At 42.5% G+C, this 8284-nt stretch overlaps 1 long non-coding RNA gene across 1 annotated transcript; it reads left to right on the plus strand.

Annotated features, from left to right (window-relative positions):
• The first annotated feature begins 448 nt into the window (after positions 1 to 448).
• LOC147576609 (uncharacterized) lies at positions 449 to 5367 on the plus strand. The gene is made up of 2 exons (XR_015241431.1): positions 449 to 857; positions 3957 to 5367. It is a non-coding gene; the product is annotated as an uncharacterized LOC147576609 (long non-coding RNA).
• The last annotated feature ends 2917 nt before the right edge of the window (positions 5368 to 8284 follow it).

The following is an 8284-nucleotide window of genomic DNA, read 5'->3' on the forward strand; positions in this document are numbered from 1 at the left end:
TGAGACAGAGCATGAACGGGGGAGGGGCAGAGAGAGAGGGAGACACAGAATCGGAAACAGGCTCCAGGCTCTGAGCCATCAGCCCAGAGCCTGACGCGGGGCTCGAACTCACGGACCAGGAGATCGTGACCTGGCTGAAGTCGGACGCTTAACCGACTGCGCCACCCAGGCGCCCCTCTTTTTATTGTCTTTAATGACACCTACAACCATCCCCACGCGACATAATTTATGAGTTTTCCTGTTGTCTGCCTCCCCAACGACCCTCCACATCTGCTGAAATGAACGCTCTTGAAGACAAGGGACTTTGTTTTGTCCGCTACGTAATTCTATGCCTAGTAAGTTCTCAATAAGTATTTTTAACTAAACGTGTCATTGCATGAATGCATTAATTAATTAGTGAAAATAAGGAGCTCGGGTAGAGAAAGGCCACGTTGCTAGTCTAAGATCACACGGCAAGAAACTGGGAGAGCCAGGATTTGATGTCAGGTGTAGATGGTTCTCACACTCCCTGCTTGGTCCGCCGCTGCTTCCCAGCGCAGCAGAAGTGAGCACAGGCGGAGGAGCTGGTGGGAGGGGTCCAATAACATTCAGCCCCTTAAGCCACAGCTTCCCTCTCTCCTCCCAAAGGTCACGTCACGCAGCTGGTAAAGTCGACACTGACATCCAAGGCGCCTTCAGGACCTGCAGCCCAGCCCCACCTTGTGTATATGACTGGAATTCATGGAACCGGATAGGAGCTCACCAAGTAAAGAGAGAAAACCTCAAGCTATAGTCATTGGCCCCAGTGCAGGCAGGTGTCTAAAGGCCCAGGCTCCATTCTGGGCTTAGCAAGTCAACTAACCACTGTGAGAATCCATGTAAGTCATTTAAATTCTCTTGGCCTTTTTTTTTTTTTTTTTTTTTTTCCTTTCGGTCATTCGTGCTGATGGCGTGATGTTATTGACGCAAATAAGTAAACAAACTCACAAAAGAGGGAAACTGCTTTAATGGCAATTAATTGTCAGAAAGGCTGCCTTAGTGTTCGTTGTGCCTAAATTTTAAAACGCGGCATTTGGCAGGAATGCTCCAAAATCTAAATGGAAAACATTATGCTTTATGGTCAACTAATTCAGCTCCTCTGAGGACATTTGGGAGTGCATTTTTTGCAAGAAATATAAATTTTTTTCTGATAATTATTGCACCCAAGCACTATATATATATATATATATATATATATATATATTTAATAAGAGTACTAGTTTGTGATATTTCGCCTTAACATTTTGGATATTCTCTTTTGAGTTTTATATACACAATTGTGGTATGTCAGCCCTGGTGTCGAACTTTAGTTTCTTCCCCTGTAAAATGGGTCTGATAATTCCTACCTCACAAATGTGTTGAGAAATTCATGTGGAATAAAGTTTGTTGAACACTTGGAAGGAACATGATACATAGTAAGCTTTCAACAAATGGTACTTGTATTAGTTATCTATTTCTGCTTAACAAATTATCCCTAAACTTAGCAGCTGAAAAAGATAGACCTGGATTATCTCACTGTTTCTAAGGATCAGGAATCCAGAAGTGGCTTAGCAGAGATAAAGAAATCTGGCTCAGAGTCTCTCATGAGGTTTTTGCCAAGATGCCAGCTGGTGGCCTGGGACAATAGTCATCTCCATACTCATCACACACTCCCAACCTGTCACCTGGTTGCTGGCAAGTTTCAGTTCTTAGTGGGACAGAGGCTCCTTTTTTTTCTAATTTTTAAAATTTACATCCAAGTTAGTTAGATATAGTGCAATAATGATTTCAGGAGTAGATCCCAGTGATTCATCCCCTACATATCATACACAGTGCTCACCCCAACAAGTGCCCTCCTTAATGCCCCTCACCCATTTAGCCCATCCCCCCACCCACAACTCCTCCGGGAACCCTCAGTTTGTTCTCTGTATTTAAGAATCTCTTATGTTTTGTTCCCCTCCCTATTTTCATATTATTTTTGCTTCCTTTCCCTTATGTTCATCTGTTTTGTATCTTAAATTCCATGAGTGAAGTTATATGATACTTGTCTTTCTCTGACTAATTTCACTCAGCATAACACCCTCTAGTTCCATCCACGTAGTTGCAAATGGCAAGATTTCGTTCTTTTTGAGTGCCGAGTAATACTCCAGTGTGTGTGTGTGTGTGTGTGTGTGTGTGTGTGTGTGTGTGTGTGTGTGTGTCTCACATCTTCCTTATCCATTCATCGCAGGACAGAGGCTTCTTATCCTTGCTATTTGGGCCTCTCCGCAGGGCTGCTCACAACACAGAAATTGGGTTCTCCAGAGTGACAGATCCAAGAAAGAGAAGGAAAGCGGACACTCCAGATGGAAGCCTAAATCATTCATAACCTAATCTCAGAAGTGACATGGCTTCACTTTTGCCATATGCTGGCCCCGGTACAATGTGGGAGGAAACTAGACAAGGGTGTGAATATCAGGAGGCGAAAGTCATGGAGGCACCTTGGAGACCAGCTATGACCATATTTATTATTGCTCTTATTTCTTCATCTGGTGAAAATTCACTTTCCTGGACCCACCTCTAGAGCTTCCCATTTAGTAGCACGGACATAGCCATCAAAAAGCCAGATGATTCTAATACCAGTAGTCTGCAGACAGCGAGGAGTTATCCAGTGGAGAGACTAAAGCACAAGTTCAGCAAATAAGGGAAGCAGAAACGTTAGAAAAGAATTTTATGTTTGGTATTTAAAAGATCAGAGTCATCACAATGGGAAAATTCAGAACTTTGCTGGACTTCCATACCTGTTTAAAAAAATTTTTTTTAACATTTATTCATTTCTGAGAGAGAGAGAGAGAGAGAGAGAGAGAGAGAGAGAGAGAGAAAGTGGGACCAGAGGAGGGGCAGAGAGAGGGAGACACAGAATCCAAAGCAGGCTCTAGGCTCTGAGCTGTCAGCACAGAGCCCAACACGGGGCTCGAACCCATGAACCATGAGATGATGACGTGAGCTGAAGTTAGATTCTTAGCTAACTGAGCCACCCAGGCGCCCCATATACCTTTTTATTTCTCAATTGCTTAAGTGGTAGGAGGTAGAGTCTACGTTTTTCAATGTTTAGGGCCCTGTCTGGAGTATACACTTTGAGACCCACTGTTCTCATTCTAAACTCTGTCTCCTGGACTAAACTTCTTCCTGTTTCCCTCCCTTAGCACTGCCCATACCTCAGGCCCCCCTGCATTTCTTTCCTTGCTACTGTTCATCTTCTAGCCTGAGTGGCTAAGCTGACCACGAACTCTTCGTGAAATTTAAAATGTAAGTGATGTCCAAGATTGTGTTAGTTGAATAAAGGTACTCAGGTGAAAAGAGGTTTCAGGCCCTGCCCTGTGCTGGCCTCATTCACCTAAAGTTTTTATGAATGTCATCTTATCCTTGAGCTGCCCAAGAAGGGGCCAGTGGGCAAGTCTACCCCCCAGCAGCTTCTTGAGTCCTGAAACTGTGATCATCTTCCCAGCTTACGCCAAGGGAGGCCAGGCCAGGCGTCCTGGAAACCAAAGGTTTTTTTCTAGGTGTTCTGGACAGACCTGCCCAGCTTGCTACTGCCTGATGACTCACTCCAACCCCAGAGGCTGAGTCCATTTCTTTTTTTTTTTTTTAATTTTTTTAACGTTTCTTCATTATTGAGAGACAGAGAGAGAGCATGAGCATGGGAGGGACAGAGAGAGAGGAGGAGACCCAGAACCCAGAGCAGTCTCCAGGCTCTGAGCTGTCAGCACAGAGCCCGACACGGGGCTCGAACTCACCAACCGTGAGCTCATGACCTGAGCGGAAGTCTGATGCCCAGCCGACTGAGCCACACAGGCACCCCAAGGCTGAGTCCATTTCTTTCTCCATCTTATTTTTTTGGATACTTTTCCTTCTTTCTGTTAGTCTAACACTGACATTCTCTGTTTTTTCAAACTTCTTTTTTATTTTAAATTTCTAAGGTAACACCTGTCTGTGGTAAAGAAGAAGGAGGAGGAGAAGAGTGCACAGTAAGTTTCCTTCCCATCCTTCACCCCCTGCCTCCCTCCCCAGGGAGAACCATTGTGGATGGTTTCTTGGATATCCTTACAAAATGTTCAATGAATTTATAAATCGGTCTCCTCCCTCCCCTCTCCGTTACACACAAACTGGAAAAACTATGTATGATGATGTTCCTCTTGCTTTATTCACTTGGCAGAATATCCTGGAATTCTTTCCTCATCGGTGTATGTGTGCTGCTCACCAACAGATGTATATACCACAGATCTACACCATTCATTAAATGGCTGCATGGTATCCCATTACCTGGATATGTTACCACGTGTTAATCAGTCCCCATTGGGTAGATATTTAGGCTGTACTAGGTTTTGGCTAGTACAACAATGAATGTCTGCGTATGAGCAAAGCTGTTTGATAAATCCCTAAGAAAGAGCTAAATCACTGGCTAAAGGCAGCATGCATTTTTGATTTTGATATTAATCCAAAGATGATGCATCAGTCTCCACTCACATAGTATTTCCTCACACTTTCACAACACTGAGTGTTACTAATCCTTTTGATATTTTTATTTTTGCCAATTTGAGAGGTGGGAAACATCTCATTAGGTTTACTCATTTAATTATGAATGGGATTCAGCCTCTTCTCACGTTTATTAGTCATGCATAAGCTGTTCTTTCTGTGACCTGCCTGTTTCTTCTTTTGTGGTTTGATTTGAGATCCTTGGCAGTCACAAGGCCCTTCCCTAGACCTGCTCTGCACACACCTGTAGTCCCTCCCCCTGTCCTGCTCGGTTCTCTACTGCCGCCTAGTGACAGGGGTTGGATTTACCACAGTTCCTCGCAGATGCTCTAGTTGCAGGCTCCACGCTGGGGGTTGAACTCCCAGTTGGAATCATGCCCTTAGTTCCCAAATAAAAAAATCAGGACCTCTAGTTAAATATGAATTTCATATAAACGACCAATAACTTTTTGGTTGGTACCTACTTATTGCTAAAAACTATGCATGGTTTATCTGAAATCCAAATTTAACTAGGTGTCAGGTAATTTATCAGGCAACCCTATTCTAAGGCCTCCCGCTAAATCTGGGTCCCCATCGTCACCACGCCTTACCTCCTTTATTCTTAGCAAGTTCTACTATGCCACATTCCAACCTGGCAGTTTTCAAAACTATGGTTGCAGGTGATACATAAATCACTGTGGTTAAGACCTGGGCTCTGGATTTGAATCCTGACTCCGGCCACGTACAAGGTGTGAAATCTCGTGAAAGTAACATCTTCTCTGGAGCTCAGGTTTCCTCACCAAGAGAATAATATTTTCCTCATTGGGTTGTTTTGATGATTTCTGACATTAAAGCTACCATTTATTAAGCACTTTACATGTGTCAGTTCCTGTTATTATAATTAGAGTAAAAACAAAAACAGCAATTATAAAGACACATGAATACTGTGGAAGCATCCAGAAGAGATGAGGGAGGTTGCCACTGGGGGGGGGGGGGGGTGGGGATGGAAAGGGGTGGGATAAAAGACTGCTTTTTTAAAAGTTTTTTTTTTTTTTTTTTTTTTGAGAGAGAGGGAGGAGGGAGCGCGAGCAGGGGAGGGGCAGAGAGAGAGGGGGAGAGAGAAACCCAAGCAGGCTCCACACTCAGCACAGAGCTCCACACAGGGGCTCAATCTCAAGACCGTGAAATCATGACCTGAGCTGAAATCAAGGGTCAGGTGTTTAACTGACTGAGCCACCAAGGACTACTTTTATTAAAAATAAATTTTCTATTTAACTTTTAAAATGGAATGCATGTTTGTATTACTTGGTAAAGAAAATTTTTTTTCTTAATTTTTTTAGGGATGAAGGCTCAGAGCTCTGACTGCATTTTCTGTGACCTTTATCTTCTTCAGTATGTCAGCTTCCCTTATAATAGCAAAGTGGCTACAGCCGGGCCAAGCCTCACATTAACACACTTAACAACCCAGAGCAGTCTTCTTTCCCTGTCATTACTCTAAAGGCCTGTTCCAAGAGAATGCCAAGGCCCGACTGCAGGGCCCATCAGTTAGTGTCTAGTAAGACCTCTCTTCCTGGCTTTCAGATGGCCACCTTCTTGCTGTGTGCTCACATGGCCTTTAGTCTGTGTGGACGTGGAGAGAGAGAACTTTTGAGTATCCCTTTTTCTCCTTAGAAGGACACTGGTCCTGTGGGATTAGGGTCTCACTCTTATGACTTCATTTAGCCTTAATTACCTCCGTAAAGGCCCTATTTCTAAATATAGGCACACTATATTACACTGGGGACTAGGATTTCAACATATGAATTTGGGGAGAACACAATTCAGTCCATAACAAATACTGAAGCTTCTTCTTTAACCTAAAAGTACATTTTTTTCCTTTTAATTCTAGGAAAAAAAATGAAGACATTATCTTGTCTTTTTTTTTTTTTAATGTTTATTTATTTTTAAGAGAGAGAAAGAACACAAGCAGGGGAGGGGCAGAGAGAGAGAGAGAGGAAAACACAGAGTCCGAAGCAGGCTCCAGACTGAGCTGTCAGGGGCTCGAACCCATGAACTGTGACCTCATGACATGAGCCTAAGTGGGATGCTTAACTGACTGAGCCACCCAGGTGCCCCAAGACATTTTCTTAAGTCTTAAAAAGACTGTGGGCCCTAGGCACTGTGCCTACTATACTGGAGGAATACATACATGTTCCTGCCTGATTGGTCTGAGCCTGGATACACAGGGCTTTTGATTCAATCACATGGGAAATGAAGGCAAAGTTGTGCTGATTAGATTATGGCACTCACTAGAGCTGGGAATAGGGTCTGTCCCACCCAGATGGAATTTCTGTTATACAATCGTAGAGGGAAAGGGGCAGATGCCAGTGAAATAATGGAAATATCCATTGCAGATGTGAACAATTTACAGAAGAAGAAAGAGAACAACAAATTATCAATTAGCATATGAAAAGATGCTGGCTAGTAATTGAGGACAGGAAAAATAAAAAACAACAATGAGATATTTTTCACTTGTCACACTGGCAAAAATTTAAGTTTGATAATGTCCAGAGCTGATATATAGGGAAAAGAATGCTCCAGTATATTGCTGGTGGAAATCTAAGTTGGTATGCACATTCTGGAGGACAATTAGGTAGTAGCCATCAAAATTTTAATTGTGCATACCCTTCATCCCAGCAATCCAATTTCTCGGTATCTAACTACCATAGAAAAACATGAGGAATGTTTGCACATAAAAGCATGCACAAGGATATTCACCGCAGCATTGTTCATGTTGGTAAAAATGTATAAGAAGCCTTACAATTCGTTAACAGTAGTGTGGTTAAATAAGCTATGCTAAATACATTTTATGGAATATGATGCAGCAGCTATAAAAAAATAAAGCACATCAATAGGTACTGACATGAAAATAGCTCCAAGACATATTTTAAACAACAAAAAAATTACATGTACATATGTACATATACAAGCACATACGTAGAATGATCTCATTTCTGTAAACCAAACTGTGTTTCCAAATACACATATTGGAGATTTATATTGATATGTAGATATTATATACGTTGTGCCATATATATAATATATATTATATACAATATATATATTACATATATACTATACCTTAGGCATAATTGTGCATATAAAAACATCTCAGAAAAACCCACAGCAATGTGATATGGTAGGTTCCTTTGGTAAGGAACGTGAAACTGAGTGGGGCTGATGGGGCTTTTGTGTTATTCACACTGCATGAAATTTTTTTACATCCAGACTTGTATTCAAATACTGTGCAATACTTACATTAAAAACAAAAAAAAAGGGGCGCCTGGGTGGCTCAGTCGGTTGAGCGTCTGACTTCAGCTCAGGTCACAATCTCGCGGTTCGTGAGTTCGAGCCCCGCGTCAGGCTCTGGGCTGATGGCTCAGAGCCTGGGGCCTGCTTCTGGTTCTGTGTCTCCCTCTCTCTCTGCCCCTCCCCTGTTCATGCTCTGTCTCTGTCTCAAAAATAAATAAACATTAAAAAAAAATTTTTAAAAAAAACAAAAAAAAAGTAACTTGCCTAAGGACACATGGTTTTCCCTCCAGCAGAGCTAAGATAAAACACTAGACCTGTGATTGGCAAAGACCCAGCTCATCCCATTACTGACTGGTCACACAATCTCTCTGAGTTTGCCTTTCTCCACCCTCATGTCTCTCTCCTTTTCCTCACCAAATTTCTTCAAAGACCATAGTCAGCAGTCATTTCTCCCCACCCGCCTCGATTAACCCCTAGTCACTCTGTTCTCCCCAAACCACAT

Source organism: Puma concolor, chromosome D1, assembly GCF_028749965.1.
Source record: "Puma concolor isolate L17-30 chromosome D1, mPumCon1.1.hap2, whole genome shotgun sequence".
Lineage (NCBI taxonomy): Eukaryota > Metazoa > Chordata > Mammalia > Carnivora > Felidae > Puma > Puma concolor.